This window comes from Mustela lutreola, chromosome 8 (genome assembly GCF_030435805.1).
Source record: "Mustela lutreola isolate mMusLut2 chromosome 8, mMusLut2.pri, whole genome shotgun sequence".
NCBI lineage: Eukaryota > Metazoa > Chordata > Mammalia > Carnivora > Mustelidae > Mustela > Mustela lutreola.
Window position 1 is genome coordinate 110,363,004 of NC_081297.1, and position 13,515 is coordinate 110,376,518.

Here is a 13,515-nt window from a genome sequence, read left to right on the forward strand (position 1 = left end):
CAAAAACCCTGCACATTTTGAATATATATGACCAGCTAGTATCTACTTGACCAACAGAAATGTATCTAATTAACATGCTTCCCAACAAGGACCAGGAATCTGTCCCACATGTCCATTGTTATGCCAAGAAGGAAGACAGAGTTTTCCAGCTTCTTCCACAACCCCCACCCCAGATGGACGGGATGTGTGAACTCTGCTCTAGTGTGTTTAATTCACAAAAACAAGAAGTATAGGATAGTTCTTTAGTGAAGGAGCCACCAGGCTAATTCATGCTTTTGTTTTGGTTTGTTTTTATTACGTTTAGTTATCATACAGTACATCATTAGTTTTCCATGTAGTGTTCCATGATTCATTGTTTGTGTATAACACCCAGTGCTCCATGCTTTTGAAGAACAGAATTCAGACCTACTGGCAAGACACAGCTCAGTGACTCTCAGGCTCTGATCAATTAGATTCACTTCTCTCCTTTTTGGGTGCATGTAAGATTGTTGTCTTCAGCTCTTAATCCTCATAGAAGAAAGGAAATTTCTTGGGCAAACCTTAAGATACATGGTGTATCTTCTTCAGGTATGGTTTCCTGCTGGGGTCCTTGTTCTTCATGTATCTCTTTTCTTATACAGCCTATCCTTGATCACCACAAATACACACAAAAAGTGTGCGTTGAACTTTCAGGACCCTTTCTTATGCAGACTCTGCTTTTGACTGTAATCTTACCTATTTTATTATTTTAGGTCCAGATCAAGGATTACTTTCTCCCAATGAGATAGTCTCAAATTTCATGGACATATAATTGACTGGGGTATCTAGTGAAAATGAAGATTCTGGTTCCTGGGTCTGGGTTGAGCCCTGAGATTCTGCATTTGTTTCCAGTTTCTAGGTGATGAATTTGCCACAGGTTCTTTGGACTACAGTTTGAGTATCAAGGCTCTTGAAGCCCCATTAAAGGCCTATTTTAACCCCATTTCCTCAGAACATTCAAGTTAAGTGTTGCGGAATTGTTTTTGGTTGTTCTTAATGGCAGACTACTCATTTGTAGTTCATCTTCTCAAGCATTACAATTTAAGTGTTTTATTTTCATATGCCATCATCCCAGGTAGACAAAAAGCTTCTTTAGAGCAGGAATGGCTCTCTAACCTTGGTAATTTCTTATAGTGGGGTCACACTGCCACTTATAAATTTGCCAGTTGATTAATCATTCTTAAGAAATGCCTTTAAAAAAAAAAAAAAAGAAATGCCTTTTTACTATTCCACCCCAGGAGAATGCCTGAGATACATTTTAATTTGCACTTTGGCAACAAACGAATATTTTAAACAAAATTTTAAACTATATTTAAATTAAGAAATCTAAACAAACAGAAGAAAATACTGTATTTGAATTATTAAAATGCATGCTATTGCAAGAAGTAAAGGTCTTTGCTATGTTAAAAATAATGTAAATCCAAATAAGATTAATGAACAAGGTTAGGGGAAAATATGTATTATTGTATTATTGTTTTGGTTACTTGATATGTACTTTGGAAAACTCACAAATCATGAAATTATAGGTTATAATCCTGATGATTATTTCCAAAATTATTTTCTGAATTGATATCTTAGACACAAATATTGTCAACTTGTGTGGGTAGAGCACATCCTCACAGAGTCCCTGTTAAATAATTTTGAAAGATTTCAATAGTTAGATGGTCTACAGAAATAACATGCTGTAAACTCTCTTCGTTTTAGAACTTATAAACAGAGTTGGAAACCTCCCACAGACATCAGGATGTAACAGCCTGTGGAAGGGCTGGTGAAAAGTTTAGGGGGGAAAAAAGTAATAAAATGGTCATAAATCCTGACGACAGACTTTGGGTCTCAGTTTTCAAATGAATATATTGATTGAGTCATCTTCTCTAACTCTCAAAGATGTCCGGTGTTCCTGAGTAAATTTTATGGATATATATGTTTCAAAGTATGTGGCTTGCCAGGGGTTTTACACTTGCCTTCAATGGAACAAATATATGCCTGTGTGATAACTTTAAGTTTTTCCTCATGAAAATCTCATCACTTCTTAAGAATCTCAGAGTTCAGGGAATAAATTGGAAGGAGAATCTATTTTCTTATCACTTATCCATCCTCTTAGATTTTTGTTCAATTTTGCTTCATTTTTAAATTGATGAAATATTCTTTGGGCATGTGTGCTTATGACCAGCGTTCGATTTATATTCCTCCACTCAAACCCTATTTGGTAGCATTTGGTAGGAAAGAAATGGTTCTTATCTAGATGCTTCTAGAGATATTAATACAATTTTCTTGTAAAGGAGATGGTCATTTATCTTCACCAGCCCCAGAAGCCATCGTTCTAACTGGATACTGTGTCCTTCTGAGAGTGGGAGACTTAAATAAGCTTTGATTCTCCTGTGGATTGATGATAACTGGTATTAACACAGAACAAACATAGTTGACAGAAGTAGTAAGCGTCACCCTTTTAGGTGAGACTCCTGATTAAGCTGGGAATGAAACTGGCTTCGTAAGTGCTTATGACTTCAAGTTTATAAATTACTAGGAAAACCTCACTAGTCTGCAAAACATCAAGGAGACAGACATTAGCATTTCGCATCTGCTCTCCTATGACAGTTATTATAGGAACTGAGATATGACTCCGCACTCCTGGTCATGTGATTCAGTCCCTATCCATCCTCTCAGGATCTCCGATTGCAGATTGTGACTTGAATAAGTGTTCCTACGGAAGAGTTGTACAGTGAGTAAAATGTCTGAGGTTTCAAAATGGAGTACCCTGGTTTGTTATAAACAGAGCAGGGGTGCTTATTAAGTTGAGTAATAGGTTCCTTTGAAGAAACAGAAAATGTCTGAGGATTTTCGGAGACTAGGAAGTCAAAACCATGTGTACATACATTCTCTCATACCCATGCTTATGATACTATTTAGGTGTCAATAAGGAAGCATTTAAATAGTGAATTTTAATGAACTACCAGAAATGTGAGAGCCCATTCTTATCACACATGTGGACTGGGCTCTAACATGTAATATATTAGGAATTCAGGTTCAAAAGTTTTTCATGCGGGAAATCACATTTACAATATAAATTCAAATATCTATCTAATCTATATTACATAAACTGTAATGTGTAGCTGACTATTTTGGGATTGCATGCACTACTAAGTAGCTGTGGATTCGATGAATTTATGGGAAAACAGCAGTCTTCATCTTATTTTTAACTAATTATTTTGCCCAAGGGCTATATCTTCTATTTGCCATTATTCATGTGTGTGTGCATGTGTGCATGTGTGTGTGTATGCATATATATATAAAATTAACTTTTCTATGTCTGAATTCCCAACAGCTATGGTGATGGGGACACCCTGTGAGGAGAATAAGCAAATCAATATGCTGGTCTGTGCTGGTATTTTAGTTCCTAAAGGTGTCTTGCTGAAAATATCAGAAGATACCATAAATCTAAGCTGAAGAAATTCCTCCCCAGATGGACCTTAGTCAATCCCTTGCGATTAGAAAAAGGTGCAGTCCTGTCACCATGCTTGGTGGAATAAAAATGAGTAAAATTTTACTCCTCTCTACCCATCCCCAGTTACTACAGAAGTTCAGGACTGTGCCCTCACCCTCTTGTTCTGTGAAACCTCCCCTAGGACTTGGAACTTTAAACGCATAGAAGTAGTCAGGATTCCTTGTAGAGGAAATACATTTTCCAAAGACCTGTTGACTTGAAAAGCAAAACTCTTATGTTTCTGAACTTTTCACAGATGCAACTAGGTTCTCAACAGGGCTGAATAATTAAGGGGTGACACTACCTTTCCATGTATGGCTTATTTTATACTTCTTGAGTTTTTCTTGAGAGTGTGGCTCTGTGTTTACTGATAAGGTCAATTGAATGTATAATTCCTCTGCCTATATATTGAACTACTCAAATAGAAATTCCCCTACCTGATTATTTCTGAAAGGAAAAGAGAACGTTCTCTTCTCTGTGTGTCTACCTTGCAAACGCCTCTTAAATTTCGATTCACACTATCAGGGTGAGGCGAGAAGTGATGAACTTTTTTAACTTTATCTTTTCTCTATATTCTGTGGCATGCGGGGAAAAAATCACTCTCTGTTCCATTTTATTTTCATGCTAGCTAGTTCTTCGATTTTTGCTTGTTTCCCCAAAAAGATAAGAAATCTGTGCACGTAAGGGTTGATCAAGTACTGGAACTCAAGATCTTTTTTTTTTTTTCTCCCCACCACCTAGAAAACCCCACAGAAACAGAGCTGCTGTCTTGAAGAAATGGAATACCCTGGCTTATTTTGATTCCATTTTTATTTGTTATTTATGGGGATGTGGGTCTGCTAGGGGATTCTAAGTCATAAAGCTTAAGGCAGGTGTCAACTTCCTCTAATTTCATGATTTAGGTGTAACTCGGGGGGTAGGGATTGATTGTTGCAGGGATTTTTAGAGGAGACCCCAGCCTGGGTGCAAATTTAGCATAAGAAAGGACATTTTTATGGACCTCAAAATTTCATGAGAACAAGCAAAGGTGATTTAATGGTGGAAAAAGACATTAATAACATGATTACATCATGTTTTCAAGAGTTGTATACACTCTACATTTTCTAGAGGTTTTTAATTTTACTGTCATAGTTCGTAGTACAGAAAAGTATTCAACTGTTACCGGTGTTCAACTGAGCACCTCGGAGGGACTCACATAAATGCTTATAGCTCTTCAACATGTCCTTATAGAAGGTTCTTGGTGCTGCTGATCTCCAGACCAATAATAAAGGGCTGTTATGAGGCCTCTGGGAGAGAGCAATGTGATTCTGAGCACTGATGAGCACAGAAATGCCGGCCGCCCAGCTGGCCAGGCTTGCTCATTTTCTTCTGGGTAACCAAGGTTATAAACAAGGGATAGTGGGAATGGCCTGGAAATCAATTTGCAGAATATTGAAAAGGTCACCATGGTGCAGAGAAGTATGGTGCAATACTTGAAGATATGATGTGCTAAACCTGTGTGCCACATCGCTAATGACAATAATTGTTACACAGGAGGGGAACACGTTGCCAATCTCCTGTTCTTGGTTTTTAGAACAGACTAAAACCTATTTTCAGGACCCTCGTTGTAAGCTCGTTTTCTGTTGTGCCTTTGCAGCCATTTTATGAATCAATTCTTAAAAATTCAACTTAAAAAAATTTAAACCTGCGGAAACGTTCCACGTTTCAAATTACAAGTTACAAGTCACTTCTCTTCACCTCTATGACCTTTCATTAACATTCGTCATGATTGTATCCTCTCTCCACATATGTGTAGATGAAGATACTTTCTTATTTTCCTGTTCAAGTAGGAAACAAACCTTCTGATTCTTAAATAAGCTTTTTTTGTGTGTGTGTTAGGGTATGGCCATTTCAGTGTAAGTTCAACTGACATCTCCAAAAAAACAGGAACATTTTCTTATGTAACCTCACTGCTATTTTCACATTCAAGTAGTAATCTATTTTTTAAAGAGTCCTCTGATTTGAAAATTGAGCTTTTTATTATCTTTTCTAAGTAGGTCAACTCCGAGATGAAACAACCCCGTGTATCTGTGTATAACCGACATTGTCCAAATGAAGGCCATTCTGCCACTCACAGCAACTCCCTTCCCGAATGTTCCTACATGCCCTTCTTGTCATCATCCTTATCTGCTTTTTGTTCCCTTTACATTTCCCCTTCACAACTGATATTTTTAAAGGCCACTTACTGCTGTTTCCCATTCACTTAAGCAACTTCATTACAGTTCTTAGCGCTGCATTGCTTATATAAGTGTGTATGCCTATAAAAAGAAATCTATGTGACATTTTGCGAGTTGGGTGATGACTATTATTTCCTCCAGCCTTGGTAGGAGGAGACTTCATTCAAACTTGTAGAGCTTCTCAGAGGAAGTAGTTCAGTAGCCCTTATAGTGATTAACATTGTGGCTATTTGAAAAAGCACAGACAAGCACAGGCTGGTAGATTACTCTTAGAAAGCCTTTTCTCCTGTCAGCAACTCGGCACCTGATGTGGTGGCTGGCAGCTCTTTTAGGACCCTCTTCCTGGAGCTCTCATCTGTTAAACACAGAAATGCCATTGATCCTAAAGAAGTCTCAGAAAGAAAATGTGGTTTTTGCAGTCTGTCTCGGAACTTTTCAAAAGCAATTGCCAAGTAGAGAGGCAGGGTCTCATCCTCAGAAAAGGAGCTTATCCCCAAAAGATTCTCCCCTAAAGGATCCAGATTCGTAGCCTGAAATCAATCCAGGCAGCTAAAAGGATAAAAGGAGATTTCATGGTCTGGGTTGTCTTCTTTCGAGTCTCTGCTTGGGGGTTTTCTTTGGCTGCCTGACTAGAGGCAAAGATTAGTGACACAGTGCTCGCTTTCAGTGATCTGTGCTTCTGTGCTTTTCCCTGGAAGGAAGCCCGGGCTGTGGGAACCAGGGGTTCTTTTAACGTTTGTAGGTTAGGATGGACAGGGTTTACAGAGCTACTTTCACACCAAGGCACCAAGAAGAACAGTATTTACTTTTTTGAGAATGACCAGGTTTTTCTTTCTTCTTAAAGCTACTACAGAAAGAAGAGTCGCCTGATTGGAGAAGGCAAATCGGCTCATCTGTGTAGCCAGTGAGGGCAAGCTTTTCATCAGCTTTTATGCTCTGGAGCTGGTGGTTTGTTTCAAGGTGATAAGGGATCACTTTTTTTTTTTTTCCCTAAAGTTTTTGTGTAATCTAGTACAGTTGTTGAACTCTTCACAGCCATATCTACAACTGTGGTGCCTGCAGCTTTAGTGCTGAAAACTCTTTTTTTTTTTTTTTTTTGGAGCTAGTATCTAAGAGTAGGTAAAAAAAAAAAAAAAAAATATATATATATATATATATATATATATATATATATCTCACACGATCGTCCCATAGCTTTTTACTTCAGGGAATTAGGGACAAGAACTTTCTTTTCATTAGCTTGATGTAGCCACAACACATTGGTTTCATTTTGGGATAAGTTCTGAGGGACAGCAAAGTATATAACCCCAAAACATGGCACTTTGGTGTGTGGATTATTTGAGCTGAAGGTGATTAAGACCCATCAGACTCAAGGAAATCTTTTTTCCTTTTTTTTTTTTTTTTTTGCTTCTTCTTTTTTTTTTAATTAAAAAGAAATTAGATGGAAGGCCTAGACCGGGAATGGATATCAAAGATAACTTTTGTATTAGGAGTGTTTATCTGTGTGGCATGGCAAACATTTGTTTACTAAACATTTGCTTTTCTCATTCTCTTGTGAATTGTCTTCTTCCCCCTTGAAGCTTCAGATCCCTAACCCCTTCTCCTTAGTTCAGGTTAGTGTATGAGCCTTAAATGCCCGTCTTTGGGATCTTACGTCTTTGGGGCTCCCATACATACAGAAGTTTTTCTCTTGTTCATCTGCCTTGTGTCACTTTAACCGTTAGACCCGCCAAAGAAGCTAGAAGGGAAGAAAGGAAGTTTTTCACCCCAATAGTCCCTTTTGAAAATGAAAAATAAAACAAATCTCAGGATTCTTTTTTTTTTTTTAAATTAACATATAATGTATTATTTGCTTCAAGGGTACAGGTCTGTGATCCATCAGTCTTACACAATTCACAACACTCACCATAGCACATATCCTCTCCAATGTCCATCATCCAGCTACCCCATCCCTCCCAACCCATCTACTCCCGCAACCCTCAAAATCTCAGGATTCTTAATACTTGGTTATAGGGACTGACACATAGTGGGACGGTGGTTCTCAAAGTATGATGCCTGGTCCTGCAGCATGCGCATCACTAGAAACTCGTTAGAAATGATTGTCAGGGGCGCCTGGGTGGCTCAGTGGGTTAAGCCGCTGCCTTCGGCTCAGGTCATGATCTCAGGGTCCTGGGATCGAGTCCCACATCGGGCTCTCTGCTCAGCAGGGAGCCTGTTTCCCTCTCTCTCTCTCTGCCTGCCTCTCCATCTACTTGTGATTTCTCTCTGTCAAATAAATAAATAAAATCTTTAAAAAAAAAAAAAAAAAAAAAAAAAAAAAAAAAGAAATGATTGTCAGAACCACCATACTCAGATCTCAATAGATGTTTGCTGAAGGTAATGCAGAACTCTGAATTCTAAAGGAGAATGGCACCACTAATACCATGTTATAAGGCAGTGGTTTCCAGACTTGAGTGTGTGTTAGAATCATCAGGAGCACTTGTAGAAATAGTGCTGAAGCCCACCGCAAGCACTTCTGAGTCCCTGGATCTGAGGTGGAGTCAGAATCTGCATTTCTCAGGGTGCCTGGGTGGCTCAGTGGGTTAAAGCCTCTGCCTTCGGCTCAGGTCATGATCCCAGGGTCCTGGGATTGAGCCCCGCATCAGGCTCTCTGCTCCATGGAGAGCCTGCTTCCTCCTCTCTCTGCCTGCCCTCCTGCCTACTTGTGATCTCTCTCTCTCTGTCAAATAAATCAATAAAATCTTAAAAAAAAAAAAAAAAGTATCTGCATTTCTCACACATTCCCAGGCGATGCCCTTGCTACTGTTCTGGGGACTCTGCTTGGAGAATCATCGCTCTGACGTGGTGATTCTCAATCCTGGCTGAATATCAGAATCACCTGGGGTTGCTTTTAAATATAGGAGGGCCTGGGCCCCAGCCAGACCAAATCAGAACCTCGGTAGGTGAGTGTGTGCACCGGAGCCTTTTACATTTTCTCAGGTGATTCCAATGAACAGCCAGGTTTACGTTCCATTGCAGATCATCTCAAAAGATGTGATTCTCAGTCTTGCTTGCCCATTAAAATTATCTGGAAGGCTTTAAAGATCCTGATGCCAAGATGCCAAGCCTAGAGGTTCTGATAGAGTTGGTTTGAGGAGCAACTTGGACATTGAGAGTTGTGAGAACTCTGCAGGCGATTCTAGTATGCAGCTAAAGTTATGAACCACTTTCCTTAAAGATCCCCTTTGGCTGTCAGAATTTCATGATTTTAGCTAATCTTATGTAAAGCATACAACCTTCAAGGAAAACAAACATCACTGTAGGGAAGTACTGACTATTTCTATAGTCCTCTGGTTCCCAAGTTTATAGAGGACTGATTTTATTAATGAAAATTTGTACATTTATAGGAAATTAGCTTAATTTTTAATTGCAGACTTATTCCAAATGTTCATAATATTCACTCACTTTCAAACAAGTTCGCTTTTGTTCTCTCTCTCTCTGTAGTTTGGATAAATATCCAAAGGGAGCACAGACTTTTTTTTATCATACTTTTAATATATTTACATATTTTCTTGCCAGGTAATGTTTACCTCTACAATAGTAAAATGTAGTATAATGGAAATACAGACAAGTGAAGGACTCTACTCTGCTTGTGCCACTCTAACAGGTATTTATTTACCTGTCTGATTTGGTTGGTCTGTTAAAAATCTGTATAGCATTGAGGATACGATACAAAGGTAGAGCAAGACCACTCAGCAGCAGCCAGAGAACCCCACATCTCAGCAGACTGTTGAGTCAGAGGACCTTCCAAAAAGCCATAGAGGTCTCTACCCTAGCCTGTGAGCCAGACCCCTTTATGGAGGGGAGGGGGGAAGTGGGAGGTCATGTGTTCCAAATCAAAGTAACAAAAACTTGTCAATGTTAACAGGATACCCATTAAACTTACTTTCACCTGTGGAAAATTGCCTTTGTGGTGGTTATAGTGAAGTATATCCCCCCACCCAACCCCTTGCTGTGTAGCAGACACCAACTGGCTATGGGAGATGAGAAAGCTCCTGAACTTTTCCATGCCTGAAATTTCTAATATGTTATGTAGCATTTATCTTGCAGGGCTGCTTTGAGGAATAAATGAGGTAACATTGTCTTAGTCATCTCAGGATGCTCTAACAGTACCAGACCCTGGGTGACTTACACAACAGACATTTAATTCTCTCAGCTCTGGCGCTTGGGAAGTCCGAGATCCAGGCACTGGCAGTTTCTGGTGTGGACAAACCCCTTGGTTCATAGATGGCCATCTTCTCAGTGTGTCCTCAAATGGAGGAAAGGGTGACAGAGCTCTCTGGGTGTCTCTGTTAAAGGAGCACTAAATTCCATTCATCAGGGCTCTATCCTCATGACCTAATCACCTCCCAAAGTTCCCACCTTCAAATACAATCACACTGGAGGTTGGGTTTTGACATACGAATTTTGGGGGGACACATTCAGGCTATAGCAAGTATGCAGAGCCTTTAACTCAGTAACTGATATATGCTAAAAGTTAAGAAATATGAATTCCATTTTTCTGTCCTTCTAATATTATTACTACACTTGTAACACTCTTTTGTCTTTGAATATCATTACAATCATCAGCGATGAAAAACTATCACCTCTTTTACTCTCATTTGCTCCTCTCTCCCCTGTTCCCATTTACTGGGCTGCAACTCCTTGACCAATGTGGGAGGCACTTGGGGATGCAGGGATAAATAAGCTATAGTCGCTGCCCTTACCATACCCAGGCTAGTGAAGAAGCAGAATAAATATACAGCTATTACACTTACAGTGTGAAAAGTGGGTAAAGGGGCAGCACAGAGTGGGACCTAAACTCAGATGTGGGGTCCGGGAGTGTTTGGCAAGTTATCCAGAAGTTTTTAGGTGTTGAACAAGTTACCCAGATGAAGCAGTGGGACATGGGGAACAGTGCAGGGGAGAGGACTCCTGACAGAGAACAGCATTTACAAAGTGGGGCTGAGTGGGTACTATTTGGAAAGTATAGCATAAATTAGTAAGTGAGACTTGCTTGGGAACTGTGAGGCAGGTGGGAGCAATGAAGCAGGAGAAAAAAGCAGGCGCCACATCATAAATGGTCAATGCCAGTGGTTCTCAAACTGTGCCTGCCAGACTGACAGCATCAACATCACCTAGGATCTTAAGTATATACGTCCCTATGCTTCATTCTAGACCTGTTGAAAGAGAAAAGTTGAGCATGAGTATGGGCCCTAGAAATCTTTTACTAAGGCCTCCAGGTGATTCTGATGCATGTTAAAATTTGAGAAATACTGTTCTAGTCCATGATTTTAAAAAATGGCTATTTTCCTGAAGGAAATGGAGAACGATAGAAGAATTTTAGATAAGACTACTATATTTTGAAGGCTTTGCTCTGGAAGTCAGGTGAAAGACAAGCAAGATGGATGTATGGAGCAGGTGTGAGTACTGGCGGTAAGACAGGGAGAGATAAAGAAATTTAAGACACTGAGTTAGAATGTAGCCTCCGTGCTTTGTGCAGGGCTCTTAAATGTATATAAGGTCTAAGACATAGGAATAATATAGGACTCCTGCCCACAAGGTGTTGCTAATCTAGACATAGTTGCATTCTTCTGAGAATACTTTCTATCAACCCCAAAGAGTATCATTCACATTTATTGAGGTTAATGAGCATCTGCTACTCTATACAGAAGCTACTCTGTGGAATCACTTTGGTTGATCTGGACAAGTCCAAAGGGAGAGTCTCTTTATTATCCCTCCCCCCCCCCCCCCACGCCCTGGGAAAATTTGGGTTGAACTTGTACCACGAAAAGGCTGTTGAGAATATAAAGCAGTAAAAGGTGATTGTTAGAACTGCAAACTAAATTGATTGGATAATTTCTCCGACACTCCGAAGAAATAAGTAGTGACATTAAAACATGTAAATTTATAAACACATTCTCCTTAGACTGTATGTTTGAACGGCACAAATGTGAACCTTATTTGTAAGAGCAGTGAGAGAAGTGCCCAGTGAAAGCTGGCTTAGCTAGGGATAGAAAAGGGCCGGATTAGATGCTTCTTTCTGCTGGATTCTTGCTTATTTTCTCAGAAGCAACAGGAGCAAGCTTGCATTCATGGCTGTAGAGAAAAGGTGCCGGCTGGAAGGTGGTCTGTCGGAGGATGCTGAACTACAGGTTGGAATATACCTTGAAGCCTGTTCTCCAGGGCTGAGAGAGAAAAGGAGATGCTTCGCTGGCTGAGACAGGGGGAGGGAGGGAGAGAGAGCAAGAGAGAGAGAGAGAGAAGATTTTTCAAGATATTTGACAGCTGTATCTTCCCGCCACCGCCTTCCCTCCAAACCCATGTGTCTCTCTGCTTGGAGTCTGACATAAAACAAGGAATGAACCCCCATTCGTCTCCGTGCTTTCAATGAAAAAAGTCGGTGCCCAAGGACGAAAACGAGCGCAGCTGAAAATAGGTGCCTGACTTGTTGAGCATACAAATCATTTCCCCCTTAGTCTCCAAGGGAGGGGGAAAAAAAAAATCCCTCTTACTCTCTCCTCGCAGCTTGTGTTCTGCATTCCGGAGAAGAGGCCGAGGCAGGTCTTCACGCGCTCCCGCCGCCGTCCCCGCAGGAAACTTTTCTCTCCGGGCCCCGCTCTGTCCATCCCGCCCGGGCGGAGACGGGTGGGCGCCCTGCGTGCTCCTCTCGAGGACACCCGGCCCCAGACCCCGCGAGGCGTCTGTCTCTTTAAATTCCAGCTGCGCGGCTGGGAAACAGCGCCACTCGGCGCCCAGGCCGGCTGGCGGCTGCGAGCTCGCTCGCGCTCTCGCTCCCGGCAGCGCGCCGCGGAGGGCTCGCTCGGCCCGCGGGCTGCTCGGCGGCGGCGGCGGCGGCGCGGGGCGGGGAGGCGCGGCCCGGCCAAGGAGGGAAGAAAGAGCGAGCCGGGCCGGAGAGGCGCCGCGCCCGGTCCCGCGCCCGCGCTCGGCGGCCCCAGCAGTTTCTTTCGGGGTGACGAGGATGTGCCTGGGCTGCTGGTTTTTTTTTTTTCCTTCTCAAGACGATTTCCATAGTAACCTGATCAAGTGGCTCAGTATCGCAAACCTGAGGATTTCCGCGACCCGCCGGCTTGACCTCAGTCAGGTAACGCTGGGCTCCTGTTCCCTTGCATCGCAAACCGCTGCGCTCCTTCCAAACTTCCTTTTGTGGAAAATCGCCCAGCCCAACGCAGCCCGGGGTATTTGCAACAGCGTGTTCCTTCCCAGGTGCCTGCCACGGGTCTCTTCCCTGTTGCTCCCCCAGGACCTATGATCACATTATTTAAAAAAAAAAAAAAAAATTTTTTTTTTTTTTTGGTCGCCCCCCTCCCCTTTTTGATTTTTCCATCTCTCGCTTTCCTCTAGACTAGTGATGGGGACGCGGGGAGCAGTCGGGGGCGGGGGTGGCGAGCGCGGTCCAGGGAGTGGCGGGCTCGGGTGGGCGGGGTGCGGGGGGCTACTTGGGGGCAGCACCGCGTGGCCTGCGCCGGGTTGGGGTCGCGGGGAGGGCTGTTCGCACCATGCGACGCTACCAGGGAACCCCATGGCTCCAGACGAGCGAGGGCGGCCGGCTTGGGGGCGATGGAGCGCTCGGCTGGGTGGCTGGCGAGCGTCCAAACATCAAAGCTTTCCTCTCCCCCGCCCCTCTTTGGGTTTCTCTCTTTCTCGTTCCCCGTTCTCATGTCTTTCTTCCTTTTCTCATCACCAGCTCCATTCTGTTCCCTCCCTTCTTTTTCCTCCCCTCGTTTCCTTTTTTCGTCTCCCTCTTAAAAGAAAGGGGAA

At 42.1% G+C, this 13,515-nt stretch overlaps 1 protein-coding gene across 4 annotated transcripts in view; it reads left to right on the top strand.

The window, feature by feature from the left end:
• The first annotated feature begins 12,603 nt into the window (after positions 1–12,603).
• The window catches only part of NAV3 (neuron navigator 3), an 853,944-nt gene continuing 853,032 nt past the window's right edge, over positions 12,604–13,515 (top strand). For all 4 annotated transcript variants that reach the window (XM_059186398.1, XM_059186399.1, XM_059186402.1 and 1 more), the window contains exon 1: positions 12,604–12,838. The gene's annotated coding sequence lies outside the window, so the exon portion shown is untranslated. The remainder of the gene's footprint in view (positions 12,839–13,515) is intronic.